The sequence below is a fragment of the Staurois parvus genome, unplaced genomic scaffold (genome assembly GCF_062004578.1).
Source record: "Staurois parvus isolate SC_StPar_1 unplaced genomic scaffold, SC_StPar_1.0 ptg000546l, whole genome shotgun sequence".
Lineage (NCBI taxonomy): Eukaryota > Metazoa > Chordata > Amphibia > Anura > Ranidae > Staurois > Staurois parvus.
In genome coordinates this window covers 3,406,490-3,430,822 of record NW_028318342.1, presented here as the reverse complement: position 1 = coordinate 3,430,822, position 24,333 = coordinate 3,406,490, and positions in this window count along the sequence as shown.

Sequence of the window (24,333 nt, the reverse complement as noted above, 5' to 3'; positions counted from 1 at the left end):
TTTTTTGTGCTGCGCTCTGGGGGAAAAATGATTTCGAAAAGAGTAAAAAAAAAAAAAACCACCAACAACATTAAAAAAACCAACCACGCCATTTTAGTGCTGCTCTCTGGGGCCTAAATATTTCAAAAAGTAAGAAAAAAAAAAAAAAAAACAGCACACCTATGCACAATCAGCTACAGATTTAATTTCAAATAAAAAAAGCATTTTCAATAAAATTGGTAGCTGACTGCATAGGAACACGTCCTCATATGGTAATGGTGAAAATTATCAGTGCCCTCCCAGTTTTGACTGTGGTATCTTATCTGCACCCTGTTTTTTTTCCTAGAGTCGCCATTGGTCCCTCACAATTATAATGCGTGGACAGACCCACCAAGCAAGCAGCTGTGCTCCGCCCTGCAGAGACAAGCTCCTGAAAGGCAGCCCAGCCAGCAAACACACCGAGGCCCAAGATGAGCCTTCAATCAGACCAGCCTTTAATCTGAAATGCCGTTAATCTGAAGTGGCATTGAGCTGCCGTTGAGCTGAACAACTGCCATTGGGATGAACAACTGCCATTGGGCTGAACAACTGCCATTGGGCTGAGCAACTGCCATTGAGCTGAGCAACTGCCTTTAATCTGAACTGCCGTTAATTTGAACTGCCTTTAATGTGAACTGCCATTGAGCTGAACTGCCTTGTATAATCTGACCTGCCGTTGAGCTGAACTGCCGTTAAACTGAACTGCCGTGTTTAATCTGAACTGCCGTTGAACTGAACTGCCTTGTTTAATCTGAACTGCCTTTAATCTGTACTGCCTTTGATCTGAACTGCCATTGAGCTGAACTGCCTTGTTTGATCTGACCTGCCGTTGAGCTGACCTGCCTTTTTGCTGAACTGCCTTTGAGCTGAACTGCCTTTGATCCGAACTGCCTTTGATCCGAACTACCTTTGATCCGAACTGCCTTTGATCTGAACTGCCTTTGATCCGAACTGCCTTTGATCTGAACTGCCTTGTTTAATCTGAACTGCCCTTAATCTGAACTGCCTTTGATCTGAACTACCTTTAATCTGAATTGCCGTTGAGCTGAACTGCCTTATTTAATCTGAACTGCTGTTAATCTGAACTGCTGTTGAGCTGAACTGCCGTTGAGCTGAACTACCTTGTTTAATTTGAACTGCCATTGAGCTCAACTGCCTTGTTTAATCTGACCTGTCGTTTAGCTGACCTGCCGTTGAGCTGAACTGCCGTTGAGCTGAACTGCCTTTGAACTGAACTGCCTTTGAACTGAACTGCCTTTGAGCTGAACTGCCTTGTATAATCTTAACTGCCGTTGAGCTGAATTGCCGTTAATCTTTACTGCTGCTTAGATGACCTGCCGTTAATCTGCCTTCAAGAAGACCAGCCTTTTAAGCAGGCCATCAATCAGACCAGCCAGCAGACCAGACTTTAATCAGGCCATCAGTCAGACCAGCCATCAATCAAGCTAGCCACCAGACCGGCGTTTAATAGGCTCAGCCAGCAGAAAGGCCTATAGGCAGCCAAGACCGGGCTTGACAGTGCAACTAGCATGATCACATGTCATGGATGATCTTCTTCAGCCTGAGTCATCTGTGGCAACCCAGACGTAATACAAACAAGTTTTCCTAATTTCCAATATTCAACCCATATCCCATGCCTGTGAGTTTTTCCTTATTTTTTTTTTGGTCTCCTTGTTTACACTGCAACATGAAACAGAGCAAATTTTTTTTTTTTTACAGAAAAAGATCATCCTACTATTGTGGAGTCCCAGTCAACCCCTATAGAAAAAGAGAATGAATCAATAGCTAATTCAGTTGCTAGTTGTAGTTTGCCACAAACTTCCACTGCCGTAATAACTAAAAAGGCAAATGATGGTGATGCTGGAAAGACCGCGAAACACTGTTTTAGTACACATTGGCTGGATCAGTTTTCATGGCTTGCAGTCGGTTCCCCCAAATTTCAGATGAAAAATGGGCAAATGGCGTAAAAGCTCCATTTAAAAGGGAAACTTTTGTATGGCATAATAAATGTAATAAACACCAAGAGAATATTGATAAGGCAAAGGCTAGAGACAACCCTGAAGAAAGACCTTTAACTATGTGTGTCAAAAAAATGGACACTGCAATGTTTCAGCACATGAAACATTGCTTATTACGTAGCTAAATGTGAAAAGCCATTTCTAGATTTCCCTGATTTATTAACATTGAGTGCCAAACTAGATGTGCCAGTTCTGCAGAAATATGGAAGTAATGTTCAATGTAAACAATTCATTCATTTTATTGCAAGAATAATCAGAGAAAGTCTTGTGGAAAACATTAAAAAGTCACCTTTTGTTGGCATCATGATTGACAGATCTACAGATCGAACCTACACTGAACATGCAAACATTTATGTCCCTTATGTTTTAGAAGATGTCAAAGAAGATTTTTTGGGTACATTTGTGCTAGAAAATGCTACAGCCGAAGGTTGTTTCAAAGGATTGACTGCCTTAATGGATAATTTGCATCTTAATTACAGAGGCTCTTCATGGGTTGCAGGCTTGGGAACAGATGGAGCTGCAAGCATGCTTGGCCACAAGTCAGGTTTAGCAGTCCAGGTGAAAGAAGTCTGCCTACAAATGATCAGCATACATTGTGTGGCTCATCGCTTGGAGCTTGCGATCTTGGATGTTTGCAAAGAAATGCCATACCTACAAACATTCGATGAGGTGTGGCGTGTTTTCAAATATTATCTTTGCTCAGCAAAACACCTTATGCAACTTAAAGATCTCGCAAACACTTTAAGTGCGGAAATCTTGAAAATTAAAGATGTACACACAGTGCACTGGTTAGCAGCAAAGTTGAGGCCTTGCGTGCTTAGCTGAAAAACTGAAAGACAGTAGTGAGCCATTTTGAGTAGATATCAACTGAGGGATCATCTGAATCTGCTAAAGTTAAAGGCATCCTGAAAGACCTGAAACAGCTGACGTTTGTGAAACTTTTGCATTTCCTATTTGATTTTTATAGCAAGCTGAAATCTTTGTCAGAGGGTCTTCAGAACAAGGAACTTATGATCTGTCTGGTAAAAAACAAACTAGAACATGCAGTTAAAACTCTTCAGGATCTTTCTGATGGGAAAGGAAAAAACAAACTTGAATTTCTTAGTAAGTTTACAGAAGATGGAAAACTACATGGGCTGCAGCTGACCAACCTTCAAGCTGGTGAAAGAGAATTTCAGTCTATATGCCAATCTGTATTAGCCAAAGCAGAAAGATATTTAACTTTGAGACTTTCCTCATTCTCCTCAGATATTGTACAATCTTTTAATATATTTAACAGCGTATCTTGGCCAGACAAAGCACACATCCTCAACTTTAGATTGACTGAGTTGCACAGAATTGCAAAACATGTTTTTGACAATCAGTTTGAAGACAAAATTGACCTGTTAGAAGCAGAGTGGGCTGACCTAAAACTCTCCACTCAAAATGGACTCTCTTTTAATGAAGGCAGACCTGGGCAAGGTTGGGTGGGGCAGCTGGTGGAGAGTAAGGCTTGTGCCTGGCTAGTAGGTCTAGACTCAAAATTTTAAGCCCTGGCATATCGGATAACCTGGGAGCTGGGCTGGAGCTACTCTGTGTGTGTGTGAAAGTTGCAGTCTAACTGTGCTGGCTTTTTTTTACCTTTGTTGCAGCCTAACTTAAAGTGTTACTAAACCCAGGACCCTGGGAAGTGGAAGTGCAATTATTTTAGTAAATATAAACTGCTAAATACCTTTTCTCATCAGCACTTAGAGCAGTCTTGCGACTTCAGCTGAACACTGGTTAAAGCTTGTAGGAGGAGTTTTGTTTCTGCTCTAAGAGGATGCAGAATCCCTGGCCTCTGTCTGGACAGTGCTGATTGGCCCTGTACTGATCACATGTACCCCCCCACCAAGAAAAAATAACCTCTCTAGCAATACACACTAAACTGAGCATGTGCAGAAGGGCTACGGGTTCAGTCTGTCTTGTCAGCATGGGCATTTGAACAAGAGGAGGGGCAGAGCGCAATGCAGAGGATTAACCCCTTAAGTTCCACAGTGAGTATAACAAGCATGCTTTACTGCATATACAGACTGATTCTACTGTTGTGAGTTTAGTAAGACTTTAACTGATAAAAACAGTTAAATAATAGATTAAGTGGGTTAGATAGGGTTATTCAACCCATTACAATAAACTGCATATCACAGAGCATTACTTACAAGGTGTCATGTCTCTATTTTTTTACTCCCACTGTCTTTCTTTTCAAAATATAGCCAATACCCTTTATTAGCTAACTTGCGTTAGCTAAGATGCAAGCTTTTAGAATAACGCAAATTCTTTTGCCAAGCTTTATACATTTTATGAAGGGATCTGAGTTATTCCCAAAACTTGCATCTGACACTGTAGGTGCAGAGGTGGGTGGATGTTTGTGATTGCTACTAGCGCATTGGCATTTGAATTTAGCAGCAATGACCAGATATGAGGGGGAAGAACAGGTCCAGGAGAAATAATGTGCCAGTTCAAGACAAATTGAATAAATGCAAATTAATTATTTTAAAATTATGTATTTTCTAACAATATTGCTAACATTCAAATTCAGATGTAGTTTTTTTTTAGAGGGTTTAATATCTCTTTTAACGCTGTTAACATTTTTCTTTTTTCTAACCTTCACTAGACAAGATAGCCGAAAGCAGGCCTTCTCTTCAGTAAAGGTAACCCATCATATTGGCATTTAGCATCTGCTTCTGGAACAAGCATACATGTATCATTTTCAGAGAAAGTGCAGTTATACTTTAATCTCATTGTTTACTTTGGGCAAAATCTCTATTATTCCTTTAATCCTGTGCTCCTCGTTTATCCACACAACCCCTGGTACCTTGAGGATTTATTTGCTGTTTTTGATAAATACCGGTTTATCCATTTCTGAAAACATCCACAAGGACCACAACTGTTTTTATTGTATCAGTTGATGTGTCATAATATGGTGTTGTATTAACAAATATGCTTTATTTATTTATGTTTTGGAGTGTTTTTTTTAACTATTGACAACACTATCAGTGTACACTATCCTGGATACAATGCTCATAAAATATCCTTCTGCTTTCATGCATAACAGTTGTGTGTGGCAAAAAAAAAAAAAATCATTACTTGCACATTTAATAGTATTGAACAGTATGTTGTTTTCTATTAGCACTGTTCAAGCTACAAACAGGTGGATTCTCTGAAGATGAATGAGATCTAAAGCTTCATGTGTCTCTCTTATGTATATTGTACTGACATTAAAAGCATGTAATCTTTGAAATGTAGTACACAAACATCAGTAATCTTTCCATAACATGAATTTCCGTTTTGAACTTACCTTTCGCATAAAGCTTTCATTTTATAAAAAATGTTTAACTATGCATGGCATGTCGAGGAAAATTAGTTTGTAAAATACAATGTTATTGCACGTGTTTCTTATGCTTTAGTTGTCAAAGTTATACAATAAAGCAACAACTGTAATTGTGCGATGTTAATGTACTTTAGAACTTTTAGCTTTAGAACAGCCACAGCTGGTTCCTAATTGTACTGTATTCATACTAACTGCAGTACATCGTTACAGAGTTTTGATGTTATATTTAAATACTTAAATGCTCTTCATACTAGAATGATACATACATACATATACATACATACTGTCTTGGACTAGGTCACTTACAGACCATTTACCGTGATCTACCAGTGAGCCAAATTAATATGAGAATACGTGCACGTGGAAGTAAGACACTGACACTTCGCAGTTTGCCAACTTCCTAAAATTCTGTTTTATTGAGGAACTAACAGTATCATTTATAGGGCATATGATGCAGGCAAAGCATATACATTGATTGGGTGAAAAGTCCACTGGGTTTCTGCGTGTCCTTCCATCCGTGTTGATATCTTCCAATCATTGTCCCCAATGAGACTCATTCCCTTTTATGAGGGTTGTTTACATTAAAAGATACTTTTCTCCTAATGAGTCACCAAGGGTGAGACTCCGGATGAAGGCGCCATCTTAATTATCATCATTGTTCTGTCAACCTATATCTGATTGTTTACTTAAGAGAGTAAGGAATATGTTTTTTAAAGAGCAAGAAGCATAAAGTAGCAAGACTATAAAATTGTCATTTTACTGATCATCTAATAAAACGTGGACTGTCTATCACAATCCACTACAATACATATACACACACACACACACACCACACACACTATATTGCCAAAAGTATTGGGACGCCTGCCTTTACACGCACATGAACTTTAATGGCATCCCAGTCTTAAGGTCTGTAGATTTTAATATTGAGTTAGCCCACCCTTTGCAGCTATAACAGCTTCAACTCCTCTGGGAAGGCTGTCCACAAGGTTTAGGAGTGTGTCTATGGGAATATTTGACCATTCTTCCAAAAGCACATTTGTGAGGTCAGGCACTGATGTCGGAAGAGAAGGCCTGGCTTGCAGTCTCCGCTCTAGTTCATCCCAAAGGTGTTCTATCGGGTTGAGGGCATGTCTATCAGGTTGAGGTCATGTCTATGGACCTTGACATGTGCACTGGTGCGCAGTCATGTTGGAACTGTTCCCACAAAATTGGGAGCATAAAATTGTCTAAAATGTCTTGGTATGCTGACGCCTTAAGCGTTCCCTTCCCTGGAACTAAGGGGCCAAGCCTAACCCCTGAAAAACAACCCCACACCATAATCTCCCCTTCACCAAACTTTACCGTTGGCACAATGCAGTCAGGCAAGTACCATTCTCTTGGCAACCGCCAAACCCAGACACATCCATCAGATTGCCAGACAGAAGCATGATGTGTCACTCCAGAGAACACGTCTCTACTGCTCTAGAGTCCAGTGGCGGCATGCTTTACACTACTGCATCCGACGCTTTGCATTGCACTTGGTGATGTAAAGCTTGGATGCAGCTGTGCCATGAAGCTCTCTATGCCCTGTTGTTGTGCTAATGTGAAGGCTACACAAAGTTTGGAGGTCTTTGGCTCTTGACTCTGCAGACAATTGGCGACTTCTGCACACTGTGAGCTTCAGCATGCGATAACCCCACTCTGTTATTTTACGTGGCCTACCACTTTGTGGCTGAGCTGCTGCAGTTCCCAGTTGCTTTCACTTTGTTATCATAGCAACATTTGGCCATGTTATATTTAGTAGCAAGGAAATTTCACGGATGGACTTATTGCACAGATGGCAGCCTATCGGTACCATGCGTGAATTCACTGAGCTCTTGAGAGTGACCCATTCTTTCACAAGTGTTTGTAGAAGCAGTCTGCATGCCTAGGTGCTTGATTTTATATACCTCTGGCCATGGAGGTGATTGGAACACCTGAATCCAATGATTTGGAGGGCTGTCCCAATAGTTTTGTCAATATAGTGTATATACAGTATATACACTACAAACTGGCCTTTGGCCCCCAGTGTTGTTCGATGGAAGCCAAACATTTTTAAATCTAACAAGTAAAGTTACAGTGACAGCCAGAATAATATTTTTTGCTTAAGGGCAACACAATTTTTCTTTTCTCAGTTGCTTATACAGTATGTACATGAGGCACAAGAGTATTATTTTGTAAATTATTAAAAAATAGAGATGGTAGAATTTTTACATTTGCTTGCATTAGAATAGCTCAGCCTACTTAGATACAAGTGATTTAAAAAAAAGTCAGATCTTCTAACATGAACTATATCCCAAAGTACACAATACGTTGGTTCCAAACAGAAATTGTTACTCCAGGCAGAAATTAATTCTGTAGATTCTTTGATTTTAATCCCTGAACATACTGGGGTTGATTTACTAAGGGTCTAGATACTGTTCACTTATCAAAGTTTACGTTCAATGTTCAAAGAAATCTTCTGGTAACACATGATTGGGCATTCAAAGAGAACATAGGTTCACCATATTTACAGACATTCACATTGCAAACTAAACATACAGTTTACTAAGTGCACACCCTGTATTATTTTTCTTATTATTATTATCCCGGATAATAGGGGCAACAATTTGAGCAGCGCTTTACAACATGAGGGCAGACAGTAAAGGTACAAAACAATTCAATACAATAGGAATCAGAGGGCTCTGCTCTTTAGATCTTAAAATCTAAAAGGAGAAGTCCTGGAGTCAAGCATAGTGGGAGGTGACAAGGGAGCTAGAGAGCAGGAGGTCTTAGGAGGAACGAAGAGAATAATTTGGTTGATACCTTGAGACTAGGTTAGCGATGTAGCTAGGGGCAGAGTTGTGGATGACTTGTTAGTATTTTAACTTGAATTCTTTGGGTGATTGGAAGCCAGTGGAGGGATAGGCAGAGAGGCGTAGCAGACGCTGAAAAGTTGGTAAGGTGGTTAAGTCTGGCAGCAGAATTAATGACGGACTAAAGGGGGGTAGTCTATGCAAAGGCAATCCAAGGAGGAGGGAGTTGCAGTAGTCAAGGCAATAGATAACCAAGGAGTTAATTAGGAGTTTTGTGGTGTCATAGATTAAACAAGGAAGATGTTGGAGATGTTGCGAAGGTTGTGAAGATTTGGACAGTGATTGGACATCGGTCTGAAAGGAGAGTTTAGAGTCAAGGATTACACCTATGTCAGGGAGCGAGGAGCCAGACACACAAGGAGGTGCAATTAAAGGTAGGTTTATTTACACAGAAACAAGGCAAGAGTCTATGCAAGTCTGACAGCAACAGCGGATGACTTGGTAGGACAGAAGTTCTTCTGCTGAGGTCGTCTTCCAGGATAATCAAGTCGAGAACCAGCGGGAATCGTAGCCAAAGCTGCAGTCAGAAGCCAGGAAGAATGGTCGCCAGAGCCGGGATCAGAAGCCAGGAAGAATGGTCTCCAGAGCAATGGACAGCTACAAACAGCAGACTTAAATGTGATAAGCCGCCACCTCCTGGGAGGAGCCACAGAGGGCTGAAAGCATAAAGGATCCTACAATGCTTTGCAGACCTAAGATGGATGCCAGCACATGGAGCAGCACAAGCCCTGAGGAAAGGTAGGACCTTGATAGTACCTCCTCCTCAAGGGCCCCTCCCCTCCGCGGCTCAACATAAGGCTTCTGGGGAAAGTGGGCGTGAAAAGCGCGGAGGAGGGCAGGAGCATGAACATCCATGGAAGGAACCCAGGAACGCTCCTCGGGACCATAACCACGCCAATGGACCAGGAACTGCACCTGACCGCGGACCAACTGAGAGTCCAGGATGCGGCTCACCTCATACTCCTCATGACTGTCAGCCCGGATAGGATGGGGCCGAGGCAGTGAGGCAGTAAAGCGATTGCAGACCAGAGGCTTCAACAGGGATATGTGGACGACATTGAAGATACGCATCCCAGGAGGAAGAGCAAGGGCATAGGCAACCGGTTTCACCCTGTGGAGGATGCGGAAAGGACCAACAAAACGGGGAGCCAGTTTCGGTGCGGGCACCCAAAGATTGAGGTTACGAGTGGACAACCACACCCGATCTCCGACCTGGTATGAAGGAGCAGGTAACCGTCTACGATCAGCCTGGAGCTTCTGGCGCTGTGCTGAGTCCTTCAAGGACCTCTGGATCTGCCCCCATGAAGAACGCAGGGCAGGAAGATGGTTCTCCACAGCCGGAATGTCCTGTGGCGAAAACAACTCAGGCAATACAGCGGGTTGGAACCCATAGTTGGCCATGAAGGGAGACATGCTGGAGGAGGAGTTGACAGCCGAGTTCCTTGCAAACTCTGCCCATGGCAGGAGATTGACCCAATTGTCTTGATGGTCTGAGATATAGCAGCGAAGGAATTGTTCCAGGGCCTGGTTGGAACGCTCCGCAGCCCCACTGGACTGCAGGTGGTAGGCCGAAGAGAAGGGGAGCTTGATACCCAACTGGGAGCAGAAGGCGCTCCAGAACCTGGACACAAACTGGCTCCCACGGTCTGAGACAATCACCTTAGGCAACCCATGCAAGCGAAAGATCTCCCTGGCGAAAACCGTAGCCAGTTCAATGACCAAAAGAATGACCGTATGGCCTTGAGACGCAGGGAGGTCCACAATAAAATCCATGCCCAGGTGTGACCAGGGACGCTCCCTATTGGGAATGGGTTGCAGAAGGCCAAATGGAAGATGCCGAGGAGATTTATTCTGGGCACAGACAGAACATGCCACTACATATGAGGCGATGTCGGAACGGAGAGATGGCCACCAGAATAGACGAGAAACGACCCAGGACAACTGGTTCCTCCCCGGATGACCGGCAGTCTTGGAATTATGGTAGGTACGCAGCAGGCGGGTGCGCAATCCCTCAGGTACGAAGCATCTGCTCCCCAAGGGGAGAAGTCAGGCTGGTACGAATGGCAGCCAGGATCTGACCGAGGTCGGCTCAGAGTCCTCCCTGGACAGCTCAGAGTATTGCCGTGACAAGGCATCAGCCCTGACATTCTTGGAGCCAGGAAAATAGGAGACCACATAGTTAAAACGCGACAAGAACAGAGCCCATCTGGCCTGACGGGGCGTCAACCTCTTAGCCTCTGAGAGATACGTCAGGTTCTTGTGGTCAATGAGAATGAGAACCGGAACCACAGGACCCTCGAGCAGGTGCCTCCATTCCTTGAGAGCCTGAATAATGGCCAACAACTCCCTGTCTCCAATCTGGTAGTTGCATTCTGTGGAGGAAAGCTTCCTGGAGTAGAACCCACAGGGAAGTAGGGGTCCATTAGGCGACCGACGCTGAGACAGGAGGGCGCCTACTCCCATCTCAGATGCATCAACCTCGAGGACAAAGGGCAACCCAGGATTGGGATGAGACAGTATCGGAGCCAAAGTGAAGGAGGATTTCAGAGCTTCGAAAGCTAAGATGGTCTCGGATGACCACTCGTGGGGATTACTGCCCTTCTTGGTCAGATTTGAGAGAGGCTTGGCCAGCGTGGAGAAGTTCCTGATAAACTTCCGATAATAGTTGGCGAATCCCAAAAAGTGCTGAATGGACCGAAGACCACTGGGACGAGGCCACTGCAGAACCGCTGAAACCTTCTGAGGATCCATGGAGAATCCCACAACGGAAATGATGTAGCCCAAAAAGGCAACCTGGGATCGGTGAAATTCACACTTCTCGAGCTTACAGAAAAGCATGTTCTCACGTAACCGTTGCAGCACCCGCTTGACATCCTGGATATGAGACTCCATAGACGCAGAGTAAACCAGGATGTCGTCCAAGTAAACCACCACACGCTGTTGCAACAAGTCACGAAAGACATCATTAATGAACTCCTGAAAGACTGCGGGCGCGTTACACAACCCGAAGGGCATAACCAGGGATTCATAGTGGCCGGTTCTGGTGTTGAACGTGGTCTTCCACTCGTCGCCCTCCTTGATCCGTACACGGTTGTACGCAGCCCTAAGGTCGAGTTTAGTAAAGACCGTGGCTCCCTTGAGGCGGTCGAACAACTCGGTAATCAACGGAATTGGGTAAGCATTCTTAATCGTGATTTGATTGAGACCCCTATAATCAATGCAAGGCCTCAATTCACTGCCCTTCTTTTTCACGAAGAAAAAGCCAGCTCCTTCTGGGGATGTAGACTTGTGAATGTGCCCCCCGGGAAAGCGCATCCGCAACATACTCCTCCATGGCATGATTCTCCGCAACCGAAAGAGGATACACCCTGCCACGAGGAGGAGTGGCACCGGGTTGCAAGGCTATGGCACAATCGTATGGACGATAAGGAGGCAGAGCACCGGCGCGCACCTTGTCAAACACGTCTAGGTACTCCCCATAGTCAGTGGGCAACACAGAGTCCGAGGAGGCACACAACACCTTAACAGGTCCACGGATGCAACCGGCCCCACACTGTGGAGACCACGAGAGAATCTCGGCCGACCGCCAATTAAAGGTCGGATTGTGCTTCTGAAGCCAGGGATATCCCAAAACCACAGAGTAGTGCGGAGAAGAAATTACCTGGAAACAGGCCAACTCCCTGTGAACAGCCCCAATAGCTTCTTCAACCGGCAGGGTCCCGTGGGTAACCTGCGGCGGTTGCAGGGGCCTGCCATCTATCACCTCGAGAACCAATGGAATAACTTGAGCCTGCAGAGGAATGGAGTACTAGGCAGCAAACAAACTGTCCATAAACAACCCGCCAGCATCAGAGTCTACCAACGCCTGGGCCGTCACCGAGCCTTCTGCCCAAGAGAGGACAACAGTGATTAGCGGTTTATCTTTGCGGGACACCGGGGAAGAGGAAACTCCACCCAAGATCTGCCCACGACAGGATATCAGGTGTGAGCGTTTCCCGGACGGACCGGACAGGACTGCCAAAAATGCCCACCGAGACCACAGTACAGGCAGCGACCCTCCCGACGCCGAGAGGCCCGCTCCCCCTTGGAAAGGCAAGCAAACCCCAACTGCATGGGCTCACCGCCAGACAAGCCATCCCCAGGAGGCGTGGGAGGAGAGGGAGGAACGGGTGAGACAGAAAACGTAGGCTCCAATCGGTTAGGAGGCCTCCGCAGACGCTCCTTAAGTGAAGGCCTCTCCCTGAGCCTGGTGTCAATCAGGATTAGGAGGGAAATGAGTGCTTCGAGCTCCACAGGCAGTTCTTTGGCTGCAATCTCGTCCTTCAACGCATCTGAGACACCATGAGAGAAAGCAGCCACCAGAGCCTCATTGTTCCAACCCACCTCTGCCGCCAGGGTACGAAATTCTATGGCGTACTCGTCAACGGTCCGTGAACCCTGATGCATGGACATGAGCAGCTTGGCAGCAGAGGCGGAGTGAGCAGGCACATAGAATACCCTACAGAAGGAGGCAACAAACCCGGCAAACTCGTGAATCACAGGGTTATCGTTCTCCCATAAGGGATTTGCCCAGGCCAAGGCCTTGTCCAAGAGCAGCGAGATTAGGAAGCCCACCTTTGACCTCTCAGTAGAAAAAGCGTGGGGTATCAACTCAAATTATATGCCCACTTGGTTACGGAAACCCCGACACTGACTCGGCTCACAAGGAGGTGCAATTAAAGGTAGGTTTATTTACACAGAAACAAGGCAAGAGCCTATGCAAGTCCGACAGCAACAGCGGATGACTTGGTAGGACGAAGTTCTTCTGCCGAGGTCGTCTTCCAGGATAATCAAGTCGAGAACCAGCAGGAATCGTAGCCAAAGCCGGGTTCAGAAGCCAGGCAGAATGGTCGCCAGAGCCGGGGTCAGAAGCCAGGAAGAATGGTCGCCAGAGCCGGGATCTGAAGCCAGGAAGAATGGTCACCAGAGCCGCGGTCAGAAGCCAGGAGGAGTCTTTGCCAAAGCTGAGTCGGTATCCAGGAGAGCAATGAGTTAACTGAACAGGAGCTTGCTGCTGTGCAACAGACAGGACACAAATGCAATGGACAGCTACAAACAGCAGACTTAAATGTGATAAGCCGACACCTCCTGGGAGGAGCCGCAGAGGGCTGAAAGCATAAAGGATCCCACAATGCTTTGCAGACCTAAGATGGATGCCAGCACATGGAGAAGCACAAGCCCTGAGGAAAGGTAGGATCTTGATAACCTAGTACCCTGGTATGTAGGTGCTTGGTGTAATCTTGGACTCTAAACTTTTTTACTCCTATAGTAAATCAACCCCACTGAGTAGTTTTTAATGGCAATGCCTTCAGTGGCCTATAACCATATTCCTCTCCATGATTTTAACTCTCTAGTTATGGTATTCCTTAGGTTGCTTAATGACCCTAAAGCTCCGACTGAAGACTACAAAAGTGCTTCCAGTGTCACCAATCTCTTTTCTTAGCATTCAACACTGCTAAGCAGGATGCTACAGCTTGGAACTGCCTGGCCATACCTGTAAAGTATTTTTTGACCAGAGTGTAGGCTTTATCCAAATGAAAGGATAAACAGGTGCACCCTCACCATCCCTATTTTGAATCTTGAACCTGCATGCATTTGAATGAATGAAAACACTTTTAGTTCTGGCTTAAATGTAGTCCCAACATTCGATCAAATTCAAATTCTGGAATTTCACAACCTCAACACTATCATAGTATATATTGGACATTTTGTATTGTGGTTTATCTGAATTAATTTCTTTGTTGTTTATTACAGTTATAATGATAAAAATCTCTTTCAAATGTATTCATACGATATAGTATCACTAGTGAATATTTCCAGGCACTTTGAGATTTACTTTTATTGCAGTTTATCATCATTTGGATTGCTTTACTAAAGGTGTAGACCATGTTTACTTAATATGTTTTCATATACTGTATCTTAGTGAACAACATAAAAGAAAGTAAAAATTCACTTTGCAAAGAATACTCAATCATGTGCAAGTAAAATAGAAAAAATGAATATTTGTCTCAACGTCATTTAATGAATAAAGTCAATACAACCTCACCTCATTCACTAATCAAAAGGAACTTTCCCTTTGCTAAGCAAATTTTCACTTTGTGAGCATACTATACCTATTTGGTAAATCAGGGTAACTTTGACTGATTTACTTAAGGAGATCAGACACAATGTCATAATGGTTTCTGAGTAGGTAGGTCTGATTGTTTGTAGGTCCAGGAGTCTAGGAGCTGTCCTACTGAGAGGTAAACCGCCATAGCCTCATAAGCCTGTCCACCATGCTGAGTGGCTAGAGAATGTCAGATTGCACCAGCTTACATTGTGATGTATGGCTGGCTGCCTGCACATAGAGGTGATATGAGATTGGGAGGGGGAGGGGGAGGGGGAGGGGGAGGGGGGGGGGGTTGGACAATTGTAGTTCATAGAAGACAGGTTGTGGGTGTCACAGGGAGACTGGGTAGAACTGGACTCAGATAGAGATTGATTTACTAAAGACAAATAGGGGGAGGATTACTAAAACTGGGGCACACAGGACCTGGTGCTGCTGTGCATAGTAACCAATCCGCCTCTAGCTGTTATTGCCAAAGCTTAACTGAACAAGCTGAAGTTAGAAGCTGGGTTATCAGACAAGCCAGAGTCAGGAAACCATAAGTCAGCATAGTCAGGAGCCAAAAATGAGGGAATCGAAAGAGAAGTCAGCCAGACCAAGTTGTACACAGGAACACAGGCAAGAACACACTGGAGATCATAGACCATGCAAGGACAAGGAGGAAATGAACTAAGCTGCTAAAATAGCAAAAAGGACTGGCTGTAGGCTGGACTAATGAGGCAGGTAATCCAGGTGAGTCACTGTGGAAACGAGTAGCTGGTAATTAACCGACAGCTGAGCAGCTTCTGAGCATTGAAAGAAAAAAGATGCTCATTAAGTAGCAGGAGCCCAGTCCTGACAGTACAATTGACAGCTGCACCACCATGTTTTAGTAAATCTCCCCCACAGACTGTTTACTTTGCAAGGGAAGTTAGCTCTGTTAACTGTGATCATCCAATCGTGAAAGCAAAAATGCCATGGTTTTTTTTTTTACCTTGCATGTGCTTGGGTTTTCATTGCAAAGCAACTGTCGAAGCTTCCAGAACCAAGTGGGCGAGAGGGACGGAGACCTAAATCTGTACGTTTATGGGAGTCTGGCCAATCACAGGTTTGGAGGCCATGGTAGTGTGGTAAGGCTAACCCATAAATATGACAGAGTCATGCTAGCAGGCGAGTCAGATGGATGATGGTGTGCGGAGGTAGCTGTTGGTGGTCTGGGAGGGTTCCCCTAGGTCTAGGGGGGCTTGACTTACCAGCTGGGCTCGGGCTGATTCAGGAAGATCTATTCAGCTTCACAGTATGAACAGGATCATGGCTGAATGATGGCTACAGCGCAGTTGTCCATTTTTGAGAGGGCGTCAGATTACGTCCTCCCAGAATGCGCCCTCCCGTGCACCCCCAGCGGCATGCACCCGGAGATCTCCATGATCACTGTGTCCTATGGACACAGCTCATCATGTAATGGGGTAAAAGGCAAATCACAGCGGCCTTTTACTACGTGATCAGCTGTGTCCAATGACACAGCAGATCACCGGGTAAATGCAGTTGCTGTCACATCGTGAGGAAAGTACTGCCAATAACCGGCAATTATCAGAAAACAGATCAGCATTGATCATCAGGGCACTGATGATCAGTGCCCAGCAGTGCCACCCACCACTGCAACCCACCTGTGCCCAGCAGTGCCACCCACCTGTGCCCAGAAGTGCCACCTATCTGTACCCATCAGTGCCTAGCAGTGCCACCAACCTGTTCCTAGCAGTGCCACTCACCAGTGCCCAGCAGTGCCCCCATCAGTGCCACCCATCAGTGCTGCCCAGCAGTGCCTCCAGTCAGTGCCCAGCAGTGCCGCCAGTCAGTGCCACCCATCAGTGCTGCATCAGTACCACCTATCAGTGCCCATAATTGCTGCATATCAGTGCAGCAACATCAGTGCCAGCTCATCAGTGCTGCCTATCAGTGCACATCAGTGCTGGCTATCAGTGCCCATCAGTGCTGCCTATCAGTGCAACCCATCAATGCCCATCAGTGCTGCTTATCAGTGCCGCCTATCAGTGCCCATCATTGCTGCATATCAGTGCAGCAGCATCAGTGCCGCCTATCAGTGCTGCCTATCAGTACTGCCTATCTGTGCCACCCCATCAGTGCCACCTATCAGTGCTGCCTATCAGTGCCCATCAGTGCTGCATATCAGTGCAGCATCATCAGTGCTGCCTATCAGTGCACATCAGTGCTGCCTATCAGTGCCCATCAGTGCTGCCTATCAGTGCCACCCATCAATGCCCATCAGTGCTGCCCATCAGTGCCGCCTATCAGTGCCCATCATTGCTGCATATCAGTGCAGCAGCATCAGTGCTGCCTATCAGTGCCCATTAGTGCTGCATATCAGTGCAGCATCATCAGTGCCAGCTCATCGGTGCCGCCTATCAGTGCTGCCTATCCGTGCCAGCTATTCAGTGCCACCTATCAGTGCCCATCAGTGCTGCCTATCAGTGCACATCAGTGAAGGAGAAAAATTACCTGTTTGCAAAATTTTATAATAGAAACAAAGAAAAACTTTTTTTTTTCAAATGTTTTGCTTTTTTTGTTTATAGCACAAAAAAATAAAACACCCAGTGGTGATTAAGTACCACCAAAAGAAAGCTCTATTTGTGTGAACAAATGGTAAAAATTTCATATGGGTACAATGTTGCATGACCGCGCAATTGTCATTCAAAGTGCGACAGAGCTGAAAGCTGAAAATTGGCCAGGGCAGGAAGGGGGTATAAGTGCCCGGTAGGAAAGTGGTCAAAAGGACAGCGCTGTGCTTAATTCTTTTTCCTTGTGCTGGAAGATCTTCAGAGCAGCCAGGAGGGCTTGTAGTGTCTGCAGGCTGTGGAGATGGGAGCAGTTCTACAGGGGAGAGGAGATACTCTGCATGTAGTTTGCAACAATCTGTGCTAACTTTCAGGGGGGCTGAGAGTCCCTAGCCCATAAGGAACTTTTGCTATTGATCCGTAAAACCTGCATTCAAGGAAAAGATCAGTCCAGGATCTTTTTCTGTACATAGGAAGGAAGTTGTCCCCATGCATCGATTCAGTCAAGTTGGGCATCCCATAATCCCTATTACCCCATCCAATTTATTTCCCCTAACAAAAACCAAGCTCATGGACCATTCACTGACTGTGGATGCAAGTGTGGAAAATGCTTGTTGCCTGGCTGTGCCATGCTTAGGGGGATCCAGAAACACAGAGGGAAACGCTACACTACTATAAGAGGTTTAGTAGAGAAGACAATCGGGACCCTGAAGGTAACATGACTATACATTTAGGTAAGTATTTGGGACCTTTAGATTAGGTATTTCTTTTTTGGTTACTATGATTAGTTAGAGGGGAAAGACTCAAGGGAATTACAGCTGGCACAGACTTTCAAGCATAATAAGATCAAATACCTTTGCAATTATTTGTGAAATCTATATAGGTGCTGCTTTGAACAAAGTGAAAAATATATATGAACTGATGGACTAAACCAGAACAAAGGCAATAATGAAGCCACTTAGGTTCTCTGTAAATGGTTTTGATTGGATCTTATACTGCTCAACAGGGTTTATTTAGTATAATTATTTCAAAAGTGTTGATTGCACTGTGACCAGCCAGAGACTTCCATTGACATGAAAGACATTTTTGCCAAAGTTTAAAGAGATTAATGCATTAGCCCCCTCCCTACAGCATGAGGTCAATAAAATCATTTAGAGAACTCAGGTAAATCAAGCTAATGGTCAGAACTCTCTGGCAGGCACCCATGTGGTGTGCAATCACATTATGGGAGGAAACTACTATTAACTATAATACCTTACTGTAATTTCAATTTTAATCATATCGCTTTGTGCATGGAAAAAGTGATGCAATGATTTTCAATTATGTGCTTTTTATTTTATAATTGGGGGGTAAATGTGGAGTTATTTATGATGCTAAAATGTCACTGTACACTAAATCTCCTGAAAATAATGCTTTTAGAAGTGAACAGTGGGGGTACTTCAGGGGATTGAATTGGTATTTTTGTTATTGATCTTGGACATTCATATTTGTAATGGTGCAGTCCTAGGGTATGCATTCCTGAGTTCCATTCTCTGTATTGCTAGCAGCTATGGATGGAGTTGTAAATTTACAGGCATGAGATCAAGTGTTCCAAGAATACTAATCTCGGCAAGGAGCATTACATTGTACTGTTCACGTGTCAAACATAATATATGTTTGAAATTCTGGCATCTGGTGACAACTGTTTATTGCCTTAGGGCACCATTTTACTTTTTTCTACCACCGGCCCCTGCTTTGTAACACTGTAGCCATTTTTGCTTAGTGAAACTAACCATTCAGAAAACTAAACGATTTAAATTTTTTACCATTGGTACCATATGACATTTGTTTACTATCTTTGTGAGAGAAAAGTTTTTACATTGGCAAAGAGGAATGGTTTTACCAGACATTCTCTTACAGACCTTAAAGCAGTCTCCAGTCAGAATTTGTATTTTCCCACGCAGTTGGGCTGTGGTCACACCGCATGGGTTACGTGCTCGTTTTGTCAAGACAAAAACTAAACTTACCTAGTCCTCCAATTCTCCGGAAAACTGTGCTCCCCCACATCAAGTGGTGGACTGTTCCTGCCATCCTCACATCTGAAGCTGGTTTATGGGCGTGATGACGTCCCATTAACAAGACAGCTAGAATGTGGGGTGCTGGAGTGGTGGGGACCGGTCTTGTGCTAGGCGGAACAGCGAATTAGGTAAATATATCTAAGCTTTTGGAACTTTTAGACAAAAACCAGCACTTAACCCATTCTTTAATGTTGCCAACACAAGGATGCATCTGTTTCACAATTTCATGCATATATGACGTATGACAATTTATTTCTCGGAATGGACTGTTTGCTTACCTATACACTAGAGGCTGTCACTTTTAAAGTAGTCCCCATGTGAAGCAACACGCTTTTCTATATGACTGTGTCACAAGTTAGCCTGCAGCCTCTTGTATGTTTATTCTTAACTCCTTGCTGCTCTTGATTCCTTCACATGTGTGTTTGTCTGTGCTCACCTGTGGGCGTCGTTTGCTATCCTCTGGGTTTTTTTGTCCTTCCCTTCAAATCACTCCCTGGCCCTCCTCCTAGCTGGCTTGTCTATTTAAGACACGCTCAGTCTGTCCCACTTTGCCTGAGCAACTTTGTGTTGTTGGAGCTCCGTGTGTTTCCGCTGTGAATCCTATGTTGTCTATCTGTGTACCGACCACGGCTTCATTCCTGACCTTGCTTGTTTTCCGCCTGTCCTGACCTCGGCTTGCCCATTGGATTCCCTGTGTCTTCTCCCGTTGTACCCTGCTCTGGCTAGCAGTCTCCTCCACCTCAGCTGGGTGTACCTGGAGGCCACGACCTGGTCCCAGCCTGCTGCAAGTCCATACCCACCATCAGAGGCCCTGGTGAACAAGCAAGCTGGGGCTTAGACTCCACGCCCTGGGGAACCCCAAGCTGTGGATCTATAGAGCTCACTACCATAGGCGTGACAGACTGTGTTACTGCTGGAAGTTCCTGGAATTTGTTTTCTGTAATGCTGTTCAGTATCTTTGCCTGGTAGCTTGATGTCTGGAAGATCATCAAATTTGTGTCCTTTTGTCAGGAATGGACTTACCACAGGTGGTGCTGGGGTTCACCTGCCGTGTGGGCTGCAGTACCAGTGCTGGCCATCGGGTGCTCTCAGCAGCCAGAATCTCACTCCTGCAATCAAGCCATCACCTGAGGCTGATTGCAGGAGGTGTATTTAAGCAATGGCCAGGCCTGCAGTCAGTGCCTTGGTGTTGTTTCCCATGAGCCCCTGTACCTGGTATCCTGTGTTCCTGCATATCTGCCTATCTGATTTGTTGCTGACCCTGCTTTGATCCTGACCTCTCCTGACTTCTCCTGCCCTGAGCCCTAGCCTGTCTGACTTCTGTTGGATACCCTCATTGGATCTGATCTCCTGTTACTGACCCAGCGAGCGACCCGACTATTCTGTGCCTGCTGCCTTGTACCCCGCTGTCCCCACCGACTCGGCGTGTCTGACTACGCTTCTGCTCAGCCATCCATCCGCCCTGCACGGACCCATCCGCCTCTTCACGTCAGGCTCTCCTCCAGAAAATACCTCTGGCGGATCCCTCTACCAGGGGTGGGTGTACTCAGGGGCCGTGACCTGGTCTCTGTCTGCTCCAAGTCCATCCCCATCATCAGGGGCCCTGGTGAACAAGCAGACTGAGACTGAGACTCCGCACTCTGGGAAATCCTATTCTGTGGATTGCAAGAGGTACTGCCAGACGGTGCATTACAGACCCATACGGACTGCCTGACCATTCCACCTCTCCAGCCCTGACCACTCCTGTGTTCCCACACATTTCTGGTCATACCCGGATCCCTGACACCTTTTAAGGCATTTTTTTAATTTTAGAAACAGCCAAAATTTGCAAGGTGCTAAGTCAAGGCAAAAAGGTGGTTGGTCAAGTTTCAGAATGGATTTCTGAGCTAAGAACTTGAGAATACTTAACGCATCATTGTCATGGTGAAGAATCCACTTGGTAAGGCCAGAGTTCTGGTCTTTTCCTCTGAAATGATTTCCATAATCTTTTCAAAATTTCCAAGTAATAATGTAGGTTGACCAATATACCATGTTCTATGAACTAATAGTAAACTATTCTCTTGTGATCAAAAACAACACACCAGCATGGTTTTGAACTGAGAACAAGATATATGCTTTCTTTGGGTGAAGTGAATTCTTTGTTTTCTGCCACTCCTTATCTATGCCATTTAAAGACACTTGACTTTGTTGATGGAATGTTCACCATAAGTCTGTTGTAACAGAGCTAAAATTTCACTTGCACTTTTGCCAATTTTCACGAAAAATTTGATGTAATCTGCTGCTCCTGATTCCTATTGCTCATTTTCTGCCAACAGCACAATGCACACAGGTTATTTCTTCTACTACTCTATAAAGACTGAGTCAATTTGTGTGCAACCCAGCCTAGAGCAAGTTAGAACATGTCAGAACATGCGAATGGGTGTGTAACTCACCATCATCGTGCTACACCTCAGACATTTTTGGAATAAAATTTTCACACCTTTAAAAAAATAACATATATTTGATTCCATTTTGAAATCTTGGCAGTGCAGCTGTAGTTCTAACCCTGCTGCTATTTGTAATCTTCAGAATTAATATATATAGGGAAGCCAATGCATGATAGATCAGATTATACTGGATAGCAGGACCTAGACCAAACACAGGCTCAGTCAGAGGCCTAACTCATACAGATACTCCTGCATTGATAGATGATAGTGAATCACCAAAACAGCCAGACACAGAGCAAAGTGGCTACAGTTCAAATCAATAGGTTGTTTTTGGATTTTTCTAAAGTATGCATGAATTCAAACAGACAGAATTAACCTGTGGCATGTGACCACACTAACCCTGTAGGTCAGAGGTTGTTAACCACTTGCGGTCCAGCCTATTGTAAAATGTTGGAGGGGGAGGGCGGGACTCTCGTCCTTCTGGGTGAACATCATATGACAGATTACTGTACCGGCCAGCTGCCAGTACCATGTGATTGCTGTGACCAATCACAGCAGATCATTATATACAATTACTTTGTTAAAAAAATTATAAAAAAAAGAAAAAAATGTAATTAAAAATTTTAAACAATGAAAACAATATTAAAACATATTTTCTTTTTTTTTTTTTTACATACTGTCAACAGTTAGTGTTCCTGATTACTACCATACCAGTTAAATGATGGTGCTGTACTGCTGTATGTAAAAAACAAAAAAAAATTTGAAAAATGTTTAACTTCTTCATTTTCCAAAAAGTTATGACAAAATTTACAACTTAAGAAAACTTGCCATAACTCTTTCTAAATACCTCGGATTGTCTACTTTCCAAAAAGGGGTCATTTGGGGTACTGTCCTAACATTTTTGGGCTGTCTGTACATCAGGATTGATCAATTTTCAGATATACACTGTACAGTGGGGATCGAAAGTTTGGGCACCCCAGCTAAAAATTTGTATTAATGTGCATAAAGAAGCCAAGGAAAGATGGAAAAATCTCCAAAAGGCATCAAATTACAGATTAGACATTCTTATAATATGTCAACAAAAGTTAGATTTTATTTCCATCATTTACACTTTCAAAATAACAGAAAACAAAAAAATGGCGTCTGCAAAAGTTTGGGCACCCTGCAGAATTTATAGCATGCACTGCCCCCTTTGCAAAGCTGAGACCTGCCAGTGTCATGGATTGTTCTCAATCATCGTCTGGGAAGACCAGGTGATGTCAATCTCAAAAGGTTTTAAATGCCCAGACTCATCTGACCTTGCCCCAACAATCAGCACCATGGGTTCTTCTAAGCAGTTGTCTAGAAAACTGAAACTGAAAATAGTTGACGCTCACAAAGCTGGAGAAGGCTATAAGAAGATAGCAAAGCGTTTTCAGATGTCAATATCCTCTATTCAGAATGTAATTAAGAAATGGCAGTCATCAGGAACAGTGGAAGTTAAAGCAAGATCTGGAAGACCAAGAAAAATATCAGACAGAACAGCTCGCAGGATTGTGAGAAAAACAATTCAAAACCCACGTTTGACTGCACGATCCCTCCAGAAAGATCTGGCAGACACTGGAGTTGTGGTACACTATTCCACTATAAAGAGATACTTGTACAAATATGGTCTTCATGGAAGAGTCATCAGAAGAAAACCTCTTCTACGTCCTCACCACAAAAATCATCATTTGAACTTTGCAAATGAACATATAGACAAGCCTGATGCATTTTGGAAACAAGTTCTGTGGACCGATGAGGTTAAAATTGAACTTTTTGGCCGCAATGAGCAAAGGTACGTTTGGAGAAGAAGGGGCACAGAATTTAATGAAAAGAACCTCTGTCCAACTGTTAAGCATGGGGTTGGATCAATCATGTTTTGGGGTTGTGTTGCAGCCATTGGCACAGGGAACATCTCACGAGTAGAAGGAAAAATGGATTCAATAAAATTTCAGCAAATTTTGGATGGTAACTTGATGCCATCTGTGAAAAAGCTGAAGTTAAAGAGAGGATGGCTTCTACAAATGGATAATGATCCTAAACACACCTCGAAATCCACGGGGGATTACATCAAGAGGTGTAAACTGAAGGTTTTGCCATGGCCTTCACAATCTCCTGACCTCAACATAATTGAAAATCTATGGATAGACCTTAAAAGAGCAGTGCGTGACAGACAGCCCAGAAACCTCAAAGAACTGGAAGATTTTTGTAAGGAAGAATGGGCAAAGATACCTCAAACAAGAATTGAAAGACTCTTGGCTGGCTACAAAAAGCGTTTACAAGCTGTGATACTTGCCAAAGGGGGCAGTACAAGATATTAACTCTGCAGGGTGCCCAAACTTTTGCAGACACCATTTTTTTGTTTTCTGTTATTTTGAAAGTGTAAATGATGGAAATAAAATCTAACTTTTGTTGACATATTATAAGAATGTCTAATCTGTAATTTGATGCCTTTTGGAGATTTTTCCATCTTTCCTTGGCTTCTTTATGCACATTAATACAAATTTTTAGCTGGGGTGCCCAAACTTTCGATCCCCACTGTATATCATAGTATGTGAACTCTATAACTTTCCTACAGGATTAAATAATAAACACTGATTTGGGTTATTTTCATCAAGAAATGTAGCAGAATATATTTTGGCCTACATTTATGAAGAAAGATTATTTATTTGCAAAATTTTATAACAGACACAAAGAAAAATGTGTTTTTTGTTCCTAAATGTTCGGTCTTTTATTTATTAAGCAAAAAAATAAAAAAAACCCAGTGGCGATTATATACCACCAAAAGAAATCTCTATATGTGTGAAAACAAATTATACCTTGAGGACCCAAATAATAAAATTGTACCCTACTGGGACCCACAAAAAGAAT